The sequence below is a fragment of the Engystomops pustulosus genome, chromosome 6 (genome assembly GCF_040894005.1).
Source record: "Engystomops pustulosus chromosome 6, aEngPut4.maternal, whole genome shotgun sequence".
In the NCBI taxonomy this organism is placed as follows: Eukaryota; Metazoa; Chordata; class Amphibia; order Anura; family Leptodactylidae; genus Engystomops; species Engystomops pustulosus.
This window is the reverse complement of record NC_092416.1, coordinates 55,621,358-55,646,395: the sequence shown is the minus strand read 5'-3', so window position 1 is coordinate 55,646,395 and position 25,038 is coordinate 55,621,358. Positions and strand designations below refer to the sequence as shown.

The 25,038-nt window shown below is 41.3% G+C and overlaps 1 long non-coding RNA gene across 2 annotated transcripts; it reads left to right on the top strand.

Moving 5' to 3' along the window:
• Window positions 1-8,229: 8,229 nt before the first annotated feature.
• LOC140135116 (uncharacterized) lies at window positions 8,230-22,313 on the top strand. Of its 2 annotated transcripts, XR_011856469.1 has the most exons (6): window positions 8,259-8,339; window positions 16,482-16,661; window positions 17,788-17,889; window positions 18,560-18,657; window positions 18,749-19,052; window positions 21,133-22,313. It is a non-coding gene; the product is annotated as an uncharacterized lncRNA (long non-coding RNA). The 2 variants fall into 2 exon arrangements; XR_011856468.1 differs by lacking the exons at window positions 16,482-16,661; window positions 17,788-17,889 and having other exon boundaries at window positions 8,230-8,339.
• Window positions 22,314-25,038: the final 2,725 nt, after the last annotated feature.

Here is a 25,038-nt window from a genome sequence, read left to right as displayed (position 1 = left end):
ATCTACAGAAATATTTTTTACAGGATTGGTAAAATGGGCTTTTTAGCAAAATAATAAATAAAGGGGCCAGTAGAATAATAACTACTATCTCCCGATCGCCACTGCACTTGACTTCCTGAATGCATATATTCATTGACTTTAGTAAGGCTAAGTTCATTTGACAGGTTCCATTATACATTCTGTTAGCAATCACGGAAAAAATGTTATTTTACTTTTTATTTGTTATTAATAATGGATTGATAGAGGATAAAGGAAGGTCCATTAAAGTCTACAGGGATCAAAAGACCTTCCATTTTTAGTTTCCATTACGCTCCGTAAATTGAGAATGTAACGGGAAGCCCAGACGCAGATGTAAACTGGGTCTAAAAGAACAAAATCATCCAACATCTTGAAAAACCCATTTTGATTACCTTGTTATTCTCATGACCTAATTATACTCATTTGTCAGTGGTCAAATACCAAATATTTAATTGTCCTTATGTCGTAAAGTTATGTTCACAAAAACTGTATAAAAAATTTCTACACTGACTCGTTTGAGATGAAGTCAGATGCACTATGTAATCTCTGTAGAATGCGTAGTAAATCAGAATCTTACCACGGGCTACAATTTTTTTTTTGCCTGTAAAATCTTGCCTGTTGTTCGAGTCGTAACATTGATATGGGTGGCATCGTGCAGTACTGCACAACAATAGCTCATCGAGCCCATGAAGTATCGAAAGGCCTTGAGGATTAGATTTGCTCTGATTTTTACAATGCTGTAATCATCTCATTTAATCAGATCTGAAACATGTTACATCCTGTATTGTGATACATCGATGACTAAATGTGTATTTTTATAGCATTTTAGAACATGGAGAAGGGTGTGGATGGTAAGTTTAGACCTTATTATGGGGCATTTTGTGATTCATTGAAGACAAGACCTCTCAGTCACCCATCAGAAAGCTTGAGTAGATGTCATTAAATTTATGTAGGCCCCAGGGATAAAAGGCTTAGAGCACAACAAGTAATTTCAAGTTTAATTTAATCCTTTTCTAGTCAACTATTTCCAGATATGTAGGCTAATGAAAAATGACAACTATTTTAATTCAGGGGCTGCACACGTTTGGACAACTGTGCTTTCACCTCAGTTCAACTACATAGTAAATATGTGGATACACATCGATGAGTAATATTATTCTTCAGTACCGTTATTTGTTTAAAAAAGCACAATGGGATTGATAGGGTACATCTTACTAGAAAGTAAGAAGAAGAAGCATATTGTGCTTTGTTTTGTATGTTTATTATTTCTGCTGTAGAATTCCCAAGGCCACAATAGGAACGCGAGGAACGACACATGCTGGGAATGCTCCCTGCCAATGCTTGACTTAACTCCATAAAAGCTCAATGTTTATTACACCGAGAAGCATGTCGCTAGATCTCACCAATAATTTACTATAGTCTACCTGAAAATATGACCACTAGGGCAGACACAAAAATATATTAACTCCTTAATGACTTTTTTTGCCATTTTTATTTTTGCATTTCTATTTTTCACGTCCTTCCTTCAAAAATCTATAACTTTTTTATTTTTTTGATCTACAAAGCTGTGTGGGGTCTTGTTTTCTATGTAACAAATTGTACTTTGTAGTGATGGTGTTGATTATTCCATCTCAAATGCGATGAAGTAGGTAAAAAAAGTTATTTGCACCATTTTGAAAGGTTTAGCAAAATGATAAAAAACTGAGTTTTCAACATTTGAGTGCTATTTTCCATTACAGGGTTCAATGCTGGGAATACTGTTTTTATATTTTGCTAGACCAAGACTAAACTAATATGCTTATGGTTTTATTTGTTTAATTTATGTGAATTCTAGAAAAGGGGGTAATTTAATTTATTTTTTTCCATTTTTTAATTGAAATTTTTTTTTTAATATTTTTTCGACTTTTTAGTACTTTAACCCTAGGGAATCCGAATACTGTACTGCAGTATATGGAGAATTTTCTATAGATCTGCAAAAGTGTGCCACAAACGTGGTTGCTCCCTAATGACTTCATCAATGCAAATATGAGAGGACTTGAAGCAGGAGTGGTCTCTAGCAAACAGGAGCGGTCTTTAGAAAATTTGTGTGTCCTGGAGGAAAATAGTCTGTGCTCCAAAGAATTTAAAGCTGTGCACCACATTGTAGCACCTTGTTTACACCAACTAAAAAAGTCTAAAAGTAGAACTCGATAGTCTTATACATTACCACGATTTATCATAATTAAAATTTCACCAGTAATCTAAGAGTCCTACATAGAGGATCTATGTGATGTTATTCTATTTCCTCTAATATATTGGTGTTCTACCACTGTCATTACTAGAAAGACGGTGCAAAGTCCAACAGAAAACTTGTACATGGGCTTTAGTAAATGTGCCCCAGTGTCCCGTAGATAACTACTATGTCCCATACTGCTAAATAACACTTCATACAACTGAACACATTGCCACCTATAGATATAAGTAATACTCAGGGACCCCCAGTCATATATAAATAATGACAGCAGCCCCCCCCATCATATCTAAAATTATTAACAACAGGCCCCCCAGTTATATAAAATATATATATATGTATAACAGCAGCCCCCCATAATATCAGATTCATAAAAGCCCCCCACCAATCATGTAAAATTCAGCAGCTCCCCGTGTCCTATAAAATTCATAAACCCCCCTTTCATTTAAAATTCATAATATGACCCACTTATCAGTGCTCATTATAAAAATAATCAGTACTTACCCAGCTTCTTCCTCTACACAAACCTCTCTCTATTACCCATACTTGTTTATAGGTTGGACTTGATAGACCAATGTTTTTATTCAACCTAATCTTCTATACTGATACTATGATGATATATTTAATATTATGAGCTTTTTTGGCTAAATGTAAGTAACCAATAAGTATTCTCGTGAAACTTTTCCCCTTTGCTACCGTTAAGTCCTGGCTCATGAAAACATGAAATGTTCTTCATATCTCTGCTTTATTGTCCACATGGCTTACATGAAACCAATTTCAGACTGGGTTTAGGGTAAAGAAATATCTCTCGGCAGCACTTGGCAGGAGTGAGTTCTTGGCGAGCAACCCACGGACGGGAATGTTTTTCTGTAAAAAAAAAAACAAAGCCTAATCAATGATCCGCTTCGTTTATCTGTGAGAATGACTGATGCTTGAGACAATTGATTTTTTTAGAGTAAAGCTTTTGGAAGTGAATGAATTTGAGGGAGGACAGCTACAAAAGCCCATTTCAAATATTACACCTGTTTAAACTTACTTGGCCTTTGGGAGATGTATATAATTGTGTCTTTGTCAACCCACGCACCAAAGAGTTCATGCACTTCAACTAACTGAAGTGAACACTTCTGCTGTATGAGACGCAGACTTCTCAGTAATGCATACGACTTCCTGGAGAACACTTCTTTCTCAACAAACAACAGGGGGCTTTGGCAAAAGCCTGTGTGCTTATACAAGTATCTCTGGCACTTATCTCCAGTGCTACACAATGAAAGGATTGGAATCAGCCCTGTCCTTATGCAGAGCTGTAAAATGACTAGTTCAATAGATGGCAGTTTGTTGCCTTATTTCAGTATCTAAGTAACTATAAAAACATTCTTAAGTCTAAAGCACTTATTAATATCATACAAATAGTTTTTCATGATACAGTGCTGCGAATTTCCTACATAGATATTTAGTTGAACGATAACATTCTGGGTACCTTTGGTCACCACTAGAGTGAGAATAAGAGCTTAATGCTATCGATTTAAAATGTGTTAAAGCATCCAAAGTAAAAGTTTAGCTTTATGCAATAGAAGTGGTTGGTGTCCACTTACGCCCTCTTCTTTTCGTTTTCTGGGTTATTGTTCCTGTGCGACCTACTGCTGATCTCTAGGGAATGCAGATACTCCTCCTTCATTATTATTCTGGTCTGTAGAGCATATGCCCATTAATTTTTTGATCCTTAAAGGACATGTAAGCATCCCTACTAATTTTAACCTACCAATCAGTATTTCTCATAAACTACAGGGCTACAAGGTGGGCAGACACTGGCATTGGGGGACATTCACATAAAGTGTTGGTGTCTGCATTGGCTTTGTTACCGACCTGCTCTTGGAAAGAAGATACAATTTCTGTTCCGAGCACCAGAAATGTGTCCAACAGTCGGTGAACAGGCAACAGTGCAATAGCACTGTTTTATGTCCCTGTTAGACCTACTTTCTGCCAGTTTACAGCGCCCAAAAATGGCTGCAACACATATTAATTGTGTCTGTGTTTCCACTCTGCCCAAGCCACGCCCCTTTTCAGAGAAGTGATGGAAAAAGTTATTTTTTGTGGCGCCGCCTGCTAATAAATAGGTCGGAGAGCAGAACATGTGGTGAGAGTGCCACAAAACTGGCAGAAACACCATAGTAAATGTCCCCCATTAAGTTTTAGAGGATGGCACCAGATATATTTGCTGTACATTGGCTATATATGGTTATATTTTTACTTTGGATTGAAGAGTAATTTTAAATGGGTTATCCTGATTAAAACATTGATGATCTATCTTTTTAATGGCCATTGAAGGGGATCATCTTCTTTATACTACATTCCCCAGTGCAATAGGCCAGTAGATCAGTTACCTATGGCACAAGTAACAACTTCTTGTTGGTAAACATCAGTGCATATAGGTGTGGGACTGCTTGAACTGGCCTAGAAATACTTATTTCATTTGAGTAATGCCTAAGATTTTCTCAAACCCCATCCATCTTCAGGCCAGGACTAGTTTAATTTGGGCTTGTCACAAAAAATGAAGGACATTCCCAGAAACTCTGGACTGTTGGGAAGTATACTTTTGGTAAATGGTCAGGTTTTAGCTGTAGATACGTGAGACGTTTCAAACTTCTTTCCTGGAAATCTCATTTTCCTCTATCCAAAAACTTGTTTTCTATTTTTATTTCATCTAATTTTGATCTAAATATGTGATGTGATTGCTAATTACTATGAATTCAGTTTTTATTTAGCTGCGTGAAGAAAGAATTATACAATTATATGATTTCCAACCACTGTAATTACACCTGTCATTATGGAATAGGATAACAGATGCCATCATTTCTAAAATTAGATTTGCTAGGGAGGGAGATGCTTTTATTTTTAGTGAGATAGCTGGATGCTCTGCCACATCTGTATGATGGGTAAATACAAGTTCTATGTTTATCTGTGGATATTTAAAGGATATTCTGAGCTCTATCTGTCCTGTACTGATTCCCAAAAGCCCTACTTAGGCATAAAGTTAAAGAATAAATGGACACATTTTAAATTCTATAGTTTCAAGTTTTAGTAAATAATAAGAAAAATACCATCTGATCGCAGAAGGTTTTAAGACTAGCTAAATACAACCTCAAATGAACCACAACACGCAACAACTTCCTAGGTGCCATTATTCACTTACCAAAAAACTAGACCAAACTGCATAAGCTTCCAGCAGAGAGACATGAAGAATGGCCCCCACCATTGATTCCATGGGGCTTTTATTGTTGTAGTATATTCTTAATACCACAGTACTATCAGGTATAAAGAGACCGATGGAGGACATGGCAGGACATACAACCTTAATTACCTCAACATTTGTCCTCCACCTCACAAGGCAACCATCCTGGATAGGAACTACCTAAAATTATCAGTAAGAAGCCATTTATGTATACATGCCTAAGGTAGTTCCACGTGTAATATTTCCACTGGCCATATAAATACATAAGCAGTTAGTGAAAATGTGCTGTAAACATTAACCAACATTGGCCAGGTGCTACAAGCCAAATGCCCTTGAATAATTCATCATCAGCAAGTGTGATCATCTCTATAAAAGCAGAAGTTTAATCAGTATGTTGGTCTGGGAGTAAATACATAAACAAGGAGGCAAGTCCATCACTCTATAGTGAGATTGATTATTCACAAATGTAACGTGTACACAACAGTTGACAATTACCCCAGCAAATTCACCACATAGCCAGACCATATAGTTCCCTGAGAAATTGGGAATAAACAAGATCTTGGGCGGCACAGTGGCTGAGTGAGTAGCACATCTGCCTTGCAACACTGGGGTCCTGGGTTCAAATCCCACCCAGGTCAACATCTGCAAAGAGTTTGTATGTTCTCTCCGTGTCTGCGTGGGTTTCCTCCGGGTACTCCGGTTTCCTCCCACACTTCAAAACATACTGTTAGGTTGTTTAGATTGTGAGCCCCACGGGGACAGGGACCAATTTGACATGCCTGTGCAGCACTGCGTAATCTGTGTGCACTATATAAATAAAGAATTATTATTATAATTATTATACAACATTTGACTTCTGGAACAATGTTTTCAAATGAAAACACTGTCATTACTTCCCAGTGTGACCAATGCCAGAACATCTTTCCTTTTTCAGTTGCAGAATAAAAATTGAACGCTGTGCTATGGTTCACTGTCAAGGGCAATAAAGAAATTTTTCTTTTAGGAGGTTTCATAAATATATGGTAAATTCGGATTTAGCCGAACATCATGAAAAAATGTGGTTCGGGACCCGGCCTTGAAAATGAACACGAACCCCTTTGAAGTCAATGGGGATCCAAATCTAAACATCCAAAAGTGGTTGTAATGGAGTAGGTAGTAGGGGGTAAAGGGCTCAAAAATGGTGAAGTAATAACAGGGAAAGTAATAACATAGCATAGAAAAATTAAACAAAGAAAGAAAAGATAATAAAAAAATGTAATTCAAAAATGCAGCTAATGTCGTGAAGGTTAAAGGCATGCTGGATTTTCAGACCCAGTTATTCTCATAGCTGAGCAAAGAAGCATTGGGAAAACCACAAACCCTTCCTCTCACTGCAGTTAAAGCAACTGACAGTTTAAATGTTGAATCTAGCGAATGCGGAATTTTATTAAATTTGATGCAAATACTACTAAGAGGGTACTGTAAGGTAACACTGATGCAAATAGTACTAAGAATGGTACTGTAAGGTAACACTGCTGTAAACAGTACAAATACTGGTACTATAAGATTACACTTATGCAAATAGTACTAAGAATCATGCTCTCCGGTAACACTGTTGCAAATAGTACTAAGACTATGTTTTTATTTTACTAAGGTAAAACTGATGATTTATGGTGCTGGAAATGCAAAATAGTGATAACACTGCACCTTTAATGTATTGCTGTATGATGCTGGAAATGCAAATAGTGCTAAGACTGATCCTTAAAAGGGCAATCAGTTGTTTTTTCCTATCTGACTAACCCTCCTGTCTGTAACACCTGGAGATGTGACCCTGCCTTTTATGCAGCAGGGTCACATGTCCCACCTCGCCTGCTAAATGTGGGCGTGGCTGTGGTTGCTAATGGTGTTGAAAGCTGGTTGACTGGCTGTTCAGCAGTCAATCAGCCAGCTTGCTGCGTTTTACCCAAACAAACCCGCCGTGAGTGCAGAGTACAGGTCAGCTGTGGGTGGGCTGGCTGGCTATATGCAGGGGGTAGGTGCTGCCTAGCTATGTACTGGGGGCTGGCTATATACTGGGGGATGGCTGACTAACTATATAATGGGGGTGGGTGCTGGCTATATACAGGGGGCTGCTGGCTATATACTGGGGCAGAGTGGCTATATATTTGTGGTTGGCTGACTATGTACTGGGCGTTGGCTAGCTTTTTAATGTGTAGGGCTGGCTGGCTATATACTGGGGGCTGGCTGGCTATCTATATAATGGGTAGGACTGGCTATATACAGGGGCAGGTGCTGGTTAAATTCCTGGGGCAGGTGCTGGCTATATACTGGGGGCAGGGGGCTGGCTATATACAGAGGCAAGTGCTGACTACATACTGGGGCAGGTGCTGACTATATACTGGGGTGGAAGCTGTGACTAATGCATTTCCCACCCTAGATTTATTCCGAGTCATTTGGTATTCCCGGTTATTTGTGGTAAAATTAGGTACCCACCTTATATTCAGGTCAGCTTATACTCAGGTATATATGGTAGTAACAAATTAAAGCACAAATCATATTTGAAAATTATAATACATTTCATTGTTCAGTGATAACACTCTGTAAACATAAGAAAGACACCCCAAATTATAATACTAGAAAATACTCCCTAGAAACTTTCAAGAACTCTGCAGATGTGCTCAGATCTAATCAAAAACATAGATGTCAATAATTAGCTTTTTTTCTGGCGCATATACAATGCCTTGTGTGTCATTGTCACTAGCTGGGGATTCATCTGGTTTGACAGTAAGCCCAGATCATTCTATTCTGTATTCAGCCTCCTGGATGGCTTGTAAAGGGTGACTGCACACGTTTTATAGCATCTGGCAACCATATGGGATTATGGTGAGAATTTTATGGATTTATAGAATGTCATCACTTTTAGTCATTGGAACCATCAAGTAATATCCAAGCTACAGTAATCCTGTATATGACGTTATTTTATTGCCTTATAGAAAACCTATAGAAGAGAATTGAGGTCAAATTGTAATCAGAAGAATTAATAATATAAAAAGTGTTCTTGTGAGCACCCTCTCTACACATCTGCTTTTCTTTTTCTTTTTTTTATGGCTTCATTGTTGTAAGAAATAACTTTTAATAATATGCGAATAAGCCTGTGGAGCTCTGGGGGCATCAGTAGAACCCCTTCTGGGATCTATGGGCTGGTACAAGCCCCCAGCAGCCCTTGTTCCCCTCCTCCTTGAACCTTTGGACATGCCAGAGAGACAGTGATGTCACTCAGCTTTCTCCAACATAAGATTTTCCATGAGGAATTCATTCAGTTACCAAATTAATAGGAGAGTGGCAAAATTCACCCTATTAGTGGTGTTTGACATAATTATTGGAGTTACCATAATGGCATTTTCATACCATCTTTTGGACAATAAGAGGCTACAAAAAGAGGACTTAGGGTTTGATTAAGACTGCCATAGTTTTTGACGTTTGAAATTTTCTGCCTCAACCAAGCCTCCTGTGGAAACAGGAGGGGTCCCTTCTGTCAGGTTTCAGTTTTGCAGTTTTAGGACCCTCAAAGGTTCTGGCTCATAGATACATGTATGTCAAGAGCCCGGAGGATTTCAGTGTTGAGGTCCCTCTCTTTATTATCTCTACAGAGTAGTATCAAACTTGGTGGGTGTTCTTGTTGGCCATAGACCACTAGAAATCTTAGTCCCTGGACTGCCGTCCAATCTGCCCCTATTATAAACCCCTACATATACAAGTTAATGGGGCAGATTTACTTACCCGGTCCATTCGCGATCCAGTGGCGCGTTCTCTGAACAGGATTCAGGTCCGGACGGGATTTATGAAGGTAGTTCCTTCGCCGTCCACCAGGTGGTGCTGCTGCGCTGAAAAGCATCGGAACGCGCCGGAATACACCGAGCTGGACCAGGTGAAGGTAAGCGCTTCCCAAGCAACACATTTTCGGTTATTAAATGCGGCGGTTTTTCCGAATCCCTCAGGTTTTTGTTCGGCCACGCCCCCCGATTTCCGTCGCGTGCATGCCAGCGCCGATGCGCCACAATCCGATCGCGTGCGCCAAAATCCCGGGGCAATTCAGGTACAATCGGCGCAAATCGGAAATATTCGGGTAACACGTCGGGAAAACGCGAATCGGGCCCTTAGTAAATGATCCCCAATGTGTAGTCAATGAAAAAATCTAGCGCATGATTAATTATTTTCCAGAACCGGACAAAGGGCCAGGGGACATACAGTTGTAGGACGCAGGCAAAAATGGCAGCATTTCAAAAAAGGCTAGATGTTTTATGCCATTGATTACTATTAATTACCATGCATCCTTTAACATTAATCTGCATGTTTATTGCTGCATCTTTATTTTTCACAATAACCCTACATTGTTCTGTGTAACCCCTCCCTCGTTATCTCAGGTACATCTATTGATCCCCTTGTTTTGTAGAATGCAGGCTTCACCGGAAATTCTTTATTCTACACTTCTGATGACCCGTAATTTTTATGTATAGTGCTCGGCCTTTCCCTTATTTGCTTCCTCTTATGTCACATAGTATATACAACTATTGAAACCAAAGCTGAGCAAACATACAGAAAATCTCTACATAATAAGTACAGCTCCCATGTCATTACACATCAACGGGGTTTCCCTGTAGCACATTGTAATATAAATTTACCTCCATGCTTACATTATATACAGTGGGTATGGAAAGTATTCAAATACCTTTACATTTTTTACTCTTTGGAAATTGGAAAGATCAAAAAAGTTATGTTTGCTAATTAATGTACACTATGCACCCCATCGTGACAAAAAAAAAAAAAAGAAATGTAGAATTTTTTTAATTTATTAAATAAAAACAACTGAAATGTTTAGATCCTTTGCTTTGACATTCCTATTTAACTCACATGCTGTCCATTTCCTTCTGATCTTCCTTGGGATGCTTCTATTGCTTCATTGCAGTCCATCTGCAGTCCAACTGCAATTAAACTGATTGTACATGATTAGGAAAGTAATTCTATATCTAGAACCAGAACTCTTCCTCGACCTGGCCATCCAGCCAAACTAAGCCAATCATGAGAGAAAAGCCTTGGTGAGGGCAGGCACTGCTCATCACCTGCCAAATACAATCCCAGCAGTGACACATGGAGGCGGCTGCATGATGCTATGGGGGTGTTTTTAAGCTGCTGGGACAGGACAACTATTTGCAATTGAAGAAAAGATGAATGCAGCCATGTACAGAGATATCCTGGATGAAAACCTCTTCAAGAGTGCTCCTCACCTCGTACTGGGCCAGAGGGTCACCTTCCAACAAGATAATAGCCCTAAGCACACAGCTTAAATGACAAATCAGTGGCTTTAGAACAACTCTCACCATTACTGACTGGCCTAGCCAGAGCCCTGAACAAAACCCAATTGTGCATCTCTGAAGAGACTTTAAAATGACGTCCACCAGTACACCATCCAACCTGAGGGAACTGGGGAGGATCTGCAAGGAAGAGGCAGAGGATCCCCAAATCCAGGTGTGAAAACCATGTAGCATCATTCCCAAGAAGACTCCTGGCTGTACTAGCTCAAAAGCTGCTTCTACTCAATACTGAGCAAAGGGTCTGAATACTTATGTCCATGTGAAATTTCAGTTTTTGTTGTTTAATACATTTACTAAAATATCTACATTTCTGTTTTTTCAAGATGAGGGCAGAGTGTACATTAATGAGCAAAAAAATCTTACCAATTTGCTGCAACTAAACAAAGAGTGAAAAATTTTAAGGGGTCTGAATAGTTTCCATATCCACTGTGTATATATTAGAAGCTCTGCTCCGCTTTCTTGATATGTAAATTGAAGCCTTCTGCCTTTTACCTTAGCCAGACATTTCTGACCATAAAATGGCTTCAGATGGAGGGTCATGTGATCTCTGTCCATGAACAATCGGCCTGCTGGGACCTTGATCTTACATTTTTGAAAACTATCATAAGGTTCTAGCAGGGGGATTGTTCATGGGCAGTTAGAGATCACATGACCCTCCATCTGTGGCCATTTTGTGGTCAGGACTGTCTGGATGATGGGGTAAAAGAGAAGAGGCTTCACTTTATATATCATGAAAGCAGAGCAGAACTATTAATACATGTATATTCGAAAATTACCTAATATCCTGCCCCCAACTTGAGCGGACTTGAACTGAGAAGCGACACATGCAGGAAATTAGACGCACAATCTTAGTGAATCGCGGTAGCTCTGAATCTCATCAGACAACGCACCTCGGGGATTGCGACGGGATGGGTAAGTAAATGTACCCCATTATCTTTTACAGCAAGTTGCATGACTGTACAGTGCCTGCTCATTAGAATTATTCTTACCCTCTCATCTGAACCAGTGATAAAGCAGCTTTCATAGGTAATAGCGACAGATTTTCTTTAGACAGATTTTACATGACAGTGAAGCCATCTTTTCTACAACCAAAGCTGGTTCATTTTGGTTCAGCTGGTTCTTTTATTCATTTTATTCTATGCAATTCTCTGACATACCTCTTAGGTATAAGGTCTGCATTTAAAGCCATGTAACACATTTCAGATGAATTGTCCAGGTAGGAGTTTAATTAGTAATATTTGTTTACCTAGCCTGCACGTTACCTGGGAATAGAAATGCTGTGATCACTGTTGTCGCCGCCAAGCCTCCTTTCCTTAATGTTTGCTGCACTCACTGTTCTGTACAGAGACACTTTGTGTATGTTTCACTCATTGACTGAACAGTTCATATCTTCAGCTAAGCACATGATGAAATATCTGGACTAAATATTTGTTTAATTGACACTGCGCCTACAATGGTGGTATAAGATGAAAGGTTATAATTTCATGTTATCCAAAGGCAACCTTTTACAACCTTCAACATTACTTGTCCACTCACTGATCCAAGTATTCTATGACTCCCTGCCAGCAAAGTTCATCAAGTCAAGGGCTGTCTGTTACAAGGTTGCAGTCCCTGTGTCATCATCATTATCATTATTATTGCGAGTAAGGGGCGTAACTACAGCGGTAGCAGCCATAGCAGCCACTATGGGGTCCACAGTGTCTGGGGGCCCTGGCATCTGACCTGACACTGAATGCTGAAAGATGTGCACCATTATATACAGCTTATACATTATATACACAATTATACACATTGTACAGCATATTTTTCAGTGCATAAATGTGTGTAAGAGCGTATAAATGTTATTAATGTTTGAGTATACAAATGTGTATATTTTCTAAGGGTGTACAGGGCCCCATTCAAACATCTGCTATGGAGCCCTGCCTCTCCTAGTTACGCCCCTGTTGCGAGTATGTCCTCTTTGCTCTGCTAGGTCTCTACATCCTTCCTTCTCCTTGGTGTAGCCTTTAGTTGACACTGTGCTCCAAGAAAATCAGCTCATGTCTGCCGGGGGGAGGGGGTGGTAGAGAGAAAGACAACATCAGAGTAGAGAGGAGATAATGATGATGGCACAGCAGCCTTGCACAGATTCCCCGATGACTTGATTCTATTTTCTATAATTTTATAAACTATTAACAGTGAGTAGAACTAGTAATGTTAATTATAAGAGCAGTTTGGTAATCAGAATTGAAAAGACTATGGGAACCAGTCATTAGGTGAAAATACATGATCCTGATGACCCCATGATGGTCCCCTTTAAATGTTTATAGAACATACAGCACTGACTTTTTACAGCACCTCAGATCTTAGGATAACTCCTTAGTAAGTGCAGTATTTCAGCAGCTAGGAAAGCACCATTTTTTGAGGGTTCAACCATTGGAACCCTCAAAAATGCCAAGAACAGGCCAGCTTTATCTGACAGGTAAAAATCAGACAGGTATGGAGCTTTCCTCTTCACAAAATTGAATTGTAATAATGAAACATTTTACATGAAACATGTGGAGTCCCACAAATATGGCCAGTTCTAGTCACTGTTATGACCTACTCAGAAAGAAAAACTTGTTGCATAATCCCTGAAAGCATTACCATTGGGCGAGATATATCGAACCACCAAAAACCATGTGTCATTTTCCACGCACAGGCATCTAGCTGGGCAAATTTAAACAGGTGGCAGGGAAAACTTTCAATTCTCTACTACATCTCTGGTAATAAAATAGTCTCATACTGTGCCAATAACACAAACTGTTTTACGAACATGCAGATAATATGAGGAACAGACCAAAATTTCAAATATTCAGACATGTCACAAAGGGATAAAATGTCTGATAAAGATGAGATAAAGAAATGCTACCACTCTGACCTCACAAGGCAATGTACAGTACTTTAGTGCTTAAGGTAAACATTCATTGCAGATTAAATGTGGAGAGGAAAGAGGTAAACCAAATGACAAATTTTGACCTTTCTCATAATAATAATGATTCCTTTACTTATATAGCACACATAGATTACGCAGCACTGCACAGAGCTTACAAATCGGTCCATGTCCCCAATGGGGCTCACAATCTAAATAAACCTACAAATATGTTTTGGAGTGTGGAAGGAAACCGGAGGACCCGGAGGAAACCCAAGCAAACACAATTATAATCTTTATTTATATAGCACTTTACAGATTCATATACAAATCAAATAAGACATTACAGAGTACAAACAGTCATATGAAACAATAGGAGTGAGGACCCTGCTCACAAGAGCTTACATTCTATGAGGATGAGGGGGTAACACAAGAGGTATAAAAGCCTGAATAATGATCCAGCCATTTTTATAAGGGAATGGCATAAAAATAATTTAATTAAATAAAAAATGTTTCTGCTTGAACCAGCCATCAGCCGCCATCATATATATATAGTTGAGATGAGAGATGAAAGGTATGAAGGTGCAGCATTATGCAGAGCTTTGTGGATGAGGGTTATTAATTTAAACTGTATTCGGAAGGAGACGGGCAACCAGTGCAGACTGGAAGCATTTGTGCAGCATTTGGTCTGAAAGACAAGCCTGACTGCTGCATTAAGAATAGAATAGAGAGAGTTTAGTAAATGGAAGACCGATTAGTAGAGAGTTACAGTTGAGATGTGAGTGAGAGTGAAACAGAACGACAATTTAGTGTTTTAGAGGTTTTAATTGTAAAAAATGGTTGGATTCTAAAAATGTTTTTAGGTTCATCCAGCATGAGCGAGCAAGAGATTAAATATATGGTGTAAAGGATAGGTCACAGTACAGCACAACCCCAAAACAGAGGGTTATGATGACATCACAGACAGAAAAGGAGAAATCAGGGCTAGGGTGGTTATAAAAGGTTTCAAGAACAGAGAGGCAGAGAGATCGTCAGAGAGACCGTCACTGGTCACTGGTGTTCTGCAGTAAGGCAGCAGTGATATTACGTGAAGACTTTTATAGCTGGGTGTCATCAGCCTAGAGAAGATACTGAAAACCAAATCTGTTGATTGTTTCTCCAATGGGGGCAGTATAGAGGGAAAAGATAAAAGGACCTAGAACTGAGCCCTGAGGAACCCCGACAGTGAGAGAAGAGGAGAAAAGTGAGATCCCAAGAAGGAGACACTGAAAGTGTCAGAGAGATAGGAAGAAAAACATCTTGAGGAGGAGCTGATGGTCCACAGTATCAAACACCACTGAGAAACCCAGAAGAACGGGGAGAGAATAGTCACCTTTGGATTTAGCAGTGATAAGATCATTAGAGACTGAAAGAGCAGTTTCAGTGGAATGCATAGAGCGGAAACCAGATTGTGGTGGATAAAGAAAGATGGCGGGTTAGTCGAGAAGAGACCAACCATTCCAGAAGTTTGCAGATAAAAGGGCAATTAGAGACTGGTCGGTAGTTAGCAGCACTGGATCGTTGCAGGGAAGGTTTCTTTAGTAATGGGGTGACAAGAGCATGCTTAAAGGAAGAGGGGACGACACCAGAAGAGAGAGAGAGGTTGAATATTTTAGTGAGATGAGAAGTAACCACTGGGGAGATAGATTGTATGAGATGTGACGGGATGGGGTGACTAGTGCAGGTTTTGAGGCGAGCAGAGGAGAGCAGCCTGGACACTTATTCCTCTGTGACTGGCCTAAAGGAAGAGAGTGAACAGGGTGATGTAGAGGAGGGAAGAGGATTAATGGAGTTAGTGGATTGGGATTTTATTTTCTATTGAATGCAGTCAATTTTATCTTCAAAGTAGGTAGCCAGATTTTCAGCCCCAAGTTTTCTAACAGTGGCCTAACCTTTGGTGTTAGTAAGGAATGAAATGTATCGGAGGATTAGGATATTGGATTAGTGAAATTTTTGCCACAGACGTTCGGCACTCCAGGAGCACTGCCAAAGGAAATGGATTTGGGTTGTGAGCCAAGGTTGCCGATGACTGTGTTTAAATGTTTGGACTGAGGGAGGTGCCACCTCATCCAGGGCACTTTTAAGGTGATTTATAATGGTTAGTAGCCAGGTTAAGACAGGAGAGAGAGGAGATGGGGGACACAAAGTTTCTGTAAGACATTGAGTATCAATGGCATGCAGGTTCCGGTAAGTGTGATAGGTACCCAGGTTCTGTAAAGGAGAGCAACTATTAACAGTAAAAGAGAGAAGGTTATGGTCTGAAAGTGGAAAGGTAATATTAGTGAAATCAGAGCCTGAAGAGGGTTGAGCAAAGACTAGGTCTAGGATGTTTCCCTCCTGGTAAGTAGGAGAATCAGAGAGTTGTGAGAGTCCTAAAGAGGAAGTTGGTGATAAAGTGGATGAGGATGAAGGGGAGATGGAGGTGTTAATAGGAATATTAAAGTCTCCCATGATAAGCATTGGAATATTACAGGATATAAAGACTATGACTATTATCACACCTTGGGGGGAATTTATTAATTCTGTCGCAACCTCGACAGTCGGCATCTGAGATCCGACGACTGAAAATATAGCCCAATGTATTAAAGTAGCGCGCGGCTGTAAGTAATTAATATGCAGACAGAACTTATCAGTCGGGCGCCATAAAAATGCAGACACAAATGAGATGTGTGCCAAAATCTTACATGGGCTGCGCCTGTTTTTCTTTTTTTTTTTTAATTTCAGACCATTTTTTTGCACCTAAAAAAGCCGAGAAATTCATTATAAATGTGGCGGATGATGTGGAAAATATAGGCCACGCCCACGCGCCAAAACAAGATGGAGGAGTCGGGATAGTCGGAAACATCTGTTCTTTCTAGTGCAAACACATTATAAATGATCGGCAACACCTTTGCGCCAAAAAACGTGAGTTCCTGACACTTTTTTGGCACATATACAATAATACATCTGCCCCACTGATTTATAGGTTATTGCCTCATTTAAGGCAGGGCACTGGAGGTATAGTTTTCATATTTTCAACCTGAAAAACATACTTTCATATACCTTGTCAAGAATCCCCAGCAGGGTATGCATGGTGTCTAGGCCCCACATTATGTAACTTGGCTTCTTGAAAGTCACACTTTGATGGATAGGGTATTGCATTATTTAGGGTATCAAAGGAGGCATAGGTTTCCTTTTTCCCTGCTGGAACACTTATTTACATAATCCTAGTACTAGTCAGCATAAAATATTTTGGAGATGTTGACTGGCCATAATCACTGAGCTTATATGCCTTAATGTGAACCTGATATGGCAAGTGCACCCTCTAGATAAGTTATGTTTGTGATCATAACTTGTCAGCTTGTCGGCTACAAAGAGAGGCTTTCCTTGCTCCTAATGTGACTTTCAGTTTCTGGTATTGTTGAATGTTCTTCTTTTATAAGCATGCTCTTATATGGCATGAAGAAGGGAGACTAAGTTTAATTTAGCATTAGGTGTTATGGTCAAGCATCTTCATCCACTGGTCACTGATAATGCTGCCAAAAATAACAGCAGGCTGTCCTGGCGATCATGCAGAAATGTATGCAAATTGCTGGTAGAACAATGCTGTATATTGGTCAAATCCCTCGACTTCATATTAGAAGGCCATATTTACAGGGTTAGAGCATTTTGTGTTAGGAAGAATGGGGATTCCTTGGCAAGGAAAGAGCTGTCATTGATACCACAAGTTCATTCTTGAGGTTTCTCTCCTTCCTGAAACTGAGCTAGTGCCAGTGGATGCCCCGTTAGATTCCTAGTCTGTATTGACAGCAGGTGCAAAATAACACAAGGTTCAGAGTTCAACAGCTGCATGTTCTCGTTGGCCATATGCACTGGAGAAGCACCAAGCATATAGCAGGCCCGGGCTTGCCCAAACAGACAGATGTAGAACATGAGAGAATGGACACATAAAGCAATGGGGCACTGTGAAAGGAAGTGGGTGGCGACACTGTTACAGATATTTCTCGAGATTTGCTCCAAACTGTGTTTTTTCCTTTATTTATCATTACAGACTTCAAGTCTATGTAGCTTTATAAGAGTCAAGCAAGCATTGGGCTATTTATCTACACCAACCCTGGTGACCAACCCACGGTCACCAGGCTTTTCTTGACTGGTAGGTACTTCTGTCTAAATCTGAACATATTCTAGGTCCTGATCCAATATGAAATGTTTTAGTTAACCAGTAATTGACCGCTGCCACCAAAATTGCATGCTATTTTGTAGCAAAAATTCCCTAATAATTCATGTCCAATCTACTGGTGAAAAGCTTTAGAAACAATGGGGCAGATTTACTTACCCGGTCCTGTCGCGATTCAGTGGCGCGTTCTGTGTGGAGGATTCGGGTCTTCCGGCAATTCACTAAGGCAGTTCCTCCGACGTCCACCAGGTGACGCTGCTGCGCTGAAGTCCATCGGAGTTCACTGAAGTACACCAAGCCAGGCCGGTTGCAGGTAAGCGCGTGTCAGGCGACCCTTTTTTTTTAAATGTGGCGGTTTCTCCAAATCCGTAGGGTTTTCGTTCGGCTACGCCCCCGATTTCCGTTGTGTGCATGCCGGCGCTGATGCGCCACAATCCTATCACGTGCGCCAAAAACCCTGGGCAATTTAGGGAAAATCGTCGCAAAACTGAAAAATTCAGGTAACCCACTGTAAAAACGTGATTCAGGCCCTTAGTAAATGACCCCCAATGCTTTAATATGGTGCATATATGGTGGTGGCATTTTGATGTTAGGTTCCTAGCTCACACCCTATAATCTGCTTGATTCTTCATTCTGTTCCCCATAGGAAGATGATATTGTTTCTTAGGTAAAGTTGAAGACTGGTTATGATCATAAACTGAACTGCCCATTTGCATGTAAACAATGCAGGGATACCGCCTACAGGTAATACCACAGCTATACCCTTGTCTTGCCTTCCTACAGTCAATAATCAAGACTGAGTTAAAGTGGTTTCCCGTTTGTTTTTAAAATGTAGGAGACGAGCTCAGAAGGGATGTTTTGAAAAAACAAACCTGTACTCACCTCCTCCATCACTCCCGGTGTCCTGTGCTCTCGTCTTGCTGGTCCGTGCCCCTGTTTGTTTACAGGGGCACAAAAGCTGAGGCAGGCTTCTGGTCGGTGGGCAGGAATATACAGGTTATTAGAACACAGTAGTAAATAACAGAAGCATGTTACATACATGTAATAAACATATAAGAAGCAGCAACTCCATGGAGGAAACTGGCCTCCTTCCTCCCACAATCCCTTGCAACTATGGGCTGGAAAACTACAGGATGTAGGTAATTACTAACTTCCGACATTAGTTGGTGCCTGAACACAAATATATTACAGAACAATTCCCTTCCAGTGGGCACCTCAACCCTCTGGGGTATATGATACATAGATTATTAACTTATATCTAAAACAACTTCGGGTCCCTCCTATATAACTGTTCGGATAACATGTCATTCCTTCCTGCACTGACTTTCCTTCTCTATCATCTACAGAACAATGTTGCTCATTGTCTTTAATCCAAATATCCCTTATCTAGTGTCTGTAGACTTTATGGTGACTAATAATATGCTGTTCATACTGGTGACTGTGAAATAGTATTATTGATTTGTGCTCTACTATAAATTACTTTTGTTTTTTGCACTGCATTTTCTTTATCATTCTTCAGAAGATATGGCTGGGGACTTGTCGATAAAACACGTGTTAATATTTGCAGATTGTGTGTGTGTCCATAGAAAACTATAAAGTGATTTCCAGTATAGTTTTGTGCTTTGTGAAAAAGTTAAAGATTTGCAGATTTTATAGACTTATAGACCTTGTATAAAGAGAATCTGTCACCAGCGCAGCCATCAGCCGATAAACTACACATAGTACCTTTTAGAAGTCTTTATACATGAGAACAAACATTCTTCTAAAAAGAATTTTTAAAAAATTAATTGGTGTTTTCTGTTATTAAAGATCCAGTCATGGAGGCAGGTGGACTTCAACATACAGGCTCTTAACTGATGCTGACACTGCAAACCATTGGCTGTGTTGGGTGTATGTGACTCATTGAAGAGAATTCCTGAGGGAGGGGAGTGAGGGAGCAGATTTCTGTTTTGCAAGGCACTCACAGCCAACATCTCTCTACTTCCTCGCTCCCCCCTACCTCAGGAATTCCTTTTAATGAGTCTTACACAGCCATTGTCATTCTCTCCTCCCTCATTCCTGAGGAGGCTGGGTTAGCAGTGTCAGCATCAGTTAGGAGGCGGGTACATTGACTTTATGCTGGTGCCCCCCCCCCCTCCATGACTGTAAACATTACTGTAAATGGCCCAACTAATAGAAGTTTCTCTACTTCTGAGATCTGCGGCTCGCTGCTTAACTTGTAGTTGTACCAATAACTTAAAAGGGAAGTCCATGATTACTATGATTATAGGCCCAGACAGTGGAATGTCATAGCATCTCAGCTGGACTTTTAAGGAAAAATTTGAAAAAAAAAGAGGCAACCCTTTACACTTTTCTAAAAAAGGAATGTATCTAGCTTCAAAAATGACTGTCCAGTAAGGAATACCTGTAAGGATAAATGTATCCCTGCATATGATGCTTCCAAACAATGAGCTTCCTGACTTTTATGCCACATAATAAGGCTCCCGCCCACCCAAAATTTAGAAAAATAATGAAAATAAATTGTTTCACTTACCGGTATTCATCCTTGAGATCTTTTGGGGGATACAGGTATTTCTGACAATATTAGAGAGTAGGTGTCTAGGTAAATTACAACCGTACAAAAGATTATTGTCTATCAGTACCTATACAACCCAGCTTCCACACCCCCACAGTTTGCTTTCTATCAGTATGACGCAGGCCTGAGCATACAGTTGTCTATTTGGACAGCTGTGCTTCCTTATGATCATTAAAGGGAGCAATCTATCACCAAATTTTCATTGTTATTGTTTCACTTCTTCGTTTTTCTTTAGTTGATTCACCTGGAGTAGACATCCCGTACACTACATAGTGGAGATACAAGAAGGGAAATCTGCTCCACAATTTATTTGAGGCTCGTGGGGGACATGGTAATGCTGGGTCATGGATATCTTCCTCTTTTCGGCTTAGTATCTATAATGCATAATGTGCTCTAATTGGATCATGAGATTTTCCATGTATACAATGCATTAATATTTTTCAATTTAAAATATTTTTCATTTGATTGGATTATGCATTCAGAAATGTAGTTTCATGTGCTTCCAGAGCTTTTCTGATATTACATCATACCTGGCACATACAGTTTTGGTTTATTTTTCTTTCCCTTGTGTTATTTTTTTAATTGGGTGTTATATATTTTATATGTCTGTGTTTGTTACCTTTTATGATTTTTCTATTCTCTAGTTATTAGGGACATCAAAGACTTTGGCAAAGTTACTTGAAGATTATAGACGATTTCCTGAAATGCTGCCCTTCCAGGCCTGTGTAGACGCTCCACCCTGGGCAGTATACAACATCTCTTGGGGCCAACTCAGGGATGGTTTCTCTTAAAATGTGACACCCACACATGATGAATGTTCCCGAACACTAAGAGAGCCATAGCCAAGTTATGTAATAATTCATTTGTTTACACCACATAACACATACTTTAATATTTCTCATTAAAAATGTAAGGCAATATTTCATGTTGTAAACCAAAAACTGTAAAGTGCTCTTCAAAAATGTCCTCCACCTTCCTCTCGGCTGTGGCGTCATGCTGTTTATTCAGCTGGGTCTTAAAACTTAAAAGTTGGAGCATATAATCTGTCCGCCTACTCTCCTAGCATTTCAATATTTTACACTAAAGTCATATTTTGCTAACGATTTTAGACATGTGACAATTATTTTTCGGTCACTTTCTCCATTACAGCGCTCAGACATTGAAATCAGCATTAATGCGTACAAGCAGATGTTATAATCCACAGTTTTAGATTCACGTCGTATATTTATGGAAATGTAAATCCCAAAATTTTAATTACCAGGAAAATTATTATTACATGATATTTTGGTTTGGTGTTTGCCTCAAGAAAAATAATTGTTATTTTAGGCTCTGTTCATACTCCCATCATAGCTTCTGTTTTGAACAGGACTGGACTAGTAGAGAACATTATATTGGAAACTCTACTCTTACAAGACATTGATCAAGGACCTCTTGTTCTGGAAAGTGAAGCACCAAAGTATGAACTAGTATGAGACCAAAGTTTGTACCAAAGGATGTGTTATTCTGGTGCCAACAGAAAAGTTCCATCATGTCATGTTATGCCAAATCAATCATTAGAAGGATTATCAACATCAGTCAAGTTAAGGTTGAGTAGGCTGGTAAGTGTAGACTAATGGCTTGTTCATGACGGTACCCATAGAGATGACTTCAGCACCACATTGTTTATGTGCCTATTTTGGAAGTGGCAAATAGATTAAATAAAGGCTCCGGAATTTCAGTGGAAAATATGATCTCAGGTTCAGTCCAAAAATCCTAGTTTAGGTCTTTGAGACTAATTCAAGAACAAATATATTATATACAGGACAATAAAATAAATTAATCAGAGATTAATCTTGAGATTAGAAAAGTATTATTATATTTATCAATAAAATTGATAAAAGTGAAGGTTCTAAGTACTTTATTAAAGCCATTTTTTGTAAGATGTATCATGTATTGGAAACCTAATGTATTTTAGGGTATTTTAGGGTTCCTACATTGTTGTCATCTATACTATATTTTTATTCTAATAAAAGAGGACTATAGAGAAATCCCTGCAGACAGTAATACCAGTACTACATATTTGTCACGGGTGGTCCCGCGACCCACATCGCGGGTCGCGGGCTCACCCGTGCCGCCCGGCCCCGCCAGCGCGCCGCCAGCGCATATTACCCGTCCCGGCTCCTGGCTCGCTCCCCTCCGCTGTGCGCGCGCGTCCCCGACTGCTAGGGCGCGCGCGCGGCACCTTCTCCAAATTTAAAGGGCCAGCGCGCCATTAATTGGCGCTGGCCATATTGCCCAAATCTTTATAAGCCTGCCTCTTCCTGTTACCCTTGCCGGATCTTTGTGCCTCATAGCCTTAGAGAAAGCTTACTAGCGACTATTTCTGCGTTCCTGTGTATTCCTGCGTTCCTGTGTATTCCTGCGTTCCTGTGTATTCCTGCGTTCCCGTGTATTCCTGTGTGTTCCCGCTCCTGTGTCCTGTGTTACCCGAGTTCCTCCGTGTTGCTGTGTTCCGTGTGCCTGTGTTCCCGTTCCCACCTACCTGGACCTCCTGTTGCTGACCCCGGACTTGGACCTGACGTTGCATCTCTGCCGCCTGCCCTGACCCTGTGCCTGGACCTGTCTACGAGATTGTCATCTGCTAAGGTACCTCGACCTCGGCTGCCACCGTGGGCTAGTCACACCTGGGAACAACCTAGTGGTATCCTGCCGCAGCAAGTCCAACCCGCTTTGCGGCAGGCTCTGGTGAATACCAGGTGCCGCTAGGCTCCGGTTCGGGGTGTTGGTTAGTTACATCTCCCGCGGTGGTCCAGAGGATCCACTGATCCTAACAGTAAGATCCGGCCATGGATCCCGCCGAGGCTTCTTCTTCCAGTCAGCCTGATCTCGCCAACATCGTGATCCACCAGTCCCGGCAGATTGCTGCACAACGGAATCAACTGGAGCAAGTCACCGCCATGCTGCAACAGCTGCTAGCAACCCAGCATCAGCAACAGTCTCCTGAGGTGGCCGCTGTGACTCCTGCTACCCCGGCTTATCTTCCTGCTACTGAACCCAGGCTACGTCTCTCTTTGCCCGGCAAGTATGACGGGGATCCCAAGATGTGCAGGGGCTTCATCACCCAGTGCTCCCTGCACATAGAACTTATGCCGTCGCAATTTTCCACAGAGCGGTCCAAGGTGGCATTTGTCCTCAGCCTCCTTTCCAGGAAGGCCCTGGCCTGGGCTACTCCTCTTTGGGACAGGGATGACCCGGTTGTCGCTACCCTCTCGGAATTTCTGGCAGAGTTCCGGTCAGTCTTCGAGGAACCGGCCCGAGCTTCCTCTGCGGAGTCTGCATTATTGAACCTGCGCCAGGGTAACTCATCTGTGGGAGAGTACGCAGTTCAGTTCCGCACCCTGGCTTCTGAACTTGCCTGGAACGATGCGGCCCTCATTGCTACCTTCAAGAAAGGACTTTCTGCGCAGGTCAAGGACGTGCTGGCAGCACGGGACCTGCCGTCAACTCTGAGTGGTCTAATCACCCTGGCCACTCGAATTGATGTGCGGTTTAAGGAGCGTGCTGAGGAACTACGCTCCGAGTACCCCCAAGGCCGTGTTAGACGTCTTCCTCGCCTGGCACCTGTATTCCAAAAGCCGCTTCAGCCCCCAGCTGAATATTCTGCTGATGAACCTATGCAGGTGGACCGAGTCCGGCTTTCTCTACAAGAGCGTTCCAGGCGACGTCAGGAGAACCTGTGCATGTATTGTGCCAGCCCAGGGCACTTCATCGGGGCTTGTCCTGTTCGCCCCCAACGTCCGGGAAACGCCAGCACCTAGGCTTCTCAGGAGAAGCGTCCCTAGGTGAGAATAAAGCTTCTCCACGCTTGACTCTCCCCGTACTCCTCAGCGTTGGCACTGGCACCCAGATCCATGTTTCCGCCTTCCTGGATTCGGGCTCTACAGCGAACTTTATGGATGCTGCCCTGGTCGCCCAGCATCACTTCCCGGTGGTTCGTCTCAGGAAGCCATTGTCCATTGCCTCGGTCAGTGGCCAAATTCTCTCCGTGCCCATCCGGTTTCGCACAGAACCCCTGCTCCTGCAAGTTGGAGCATTACATAGAGAAAGACTGTCCTTTTTTGTGCTGCCCCAGTGCACTTCCACTCTCCTGCTGGGCCTCCCCTGGTTGCAACATCATGCCCCTGTTCTGGACTGGTCTTCTGGGGAGATTCTCCGCTGGGGTCCGGATTGTTCATCACACTGTATGAAGGTTCTACATCCGCTCCCTGTTGGGACTTCTACCTTGTCTCCTAAGCCTTTGGGGGGGCTTCCCGCTCCATGCCAGGACTTCGCGGATGTGTTCTCCAAGAAACAAGCTGAGACCCTTCCTCCACATCGTCCCTACGATTGCCCCATCGACCTGCTGCCTGGATCTTCTCCTCCTCGGGGTCGGGTGTACCCGCTCTCGGTACCTGAAACAGCCGCCATGTCCGAGTATGTCCAGGAGAATCTGCAAAGAGGCTTCATTCGCAAATCCACCTCTCCGGCAGGCGCCGGCTTCTTTTTTGTCACCAAGAAAGATGGCTCTCTCC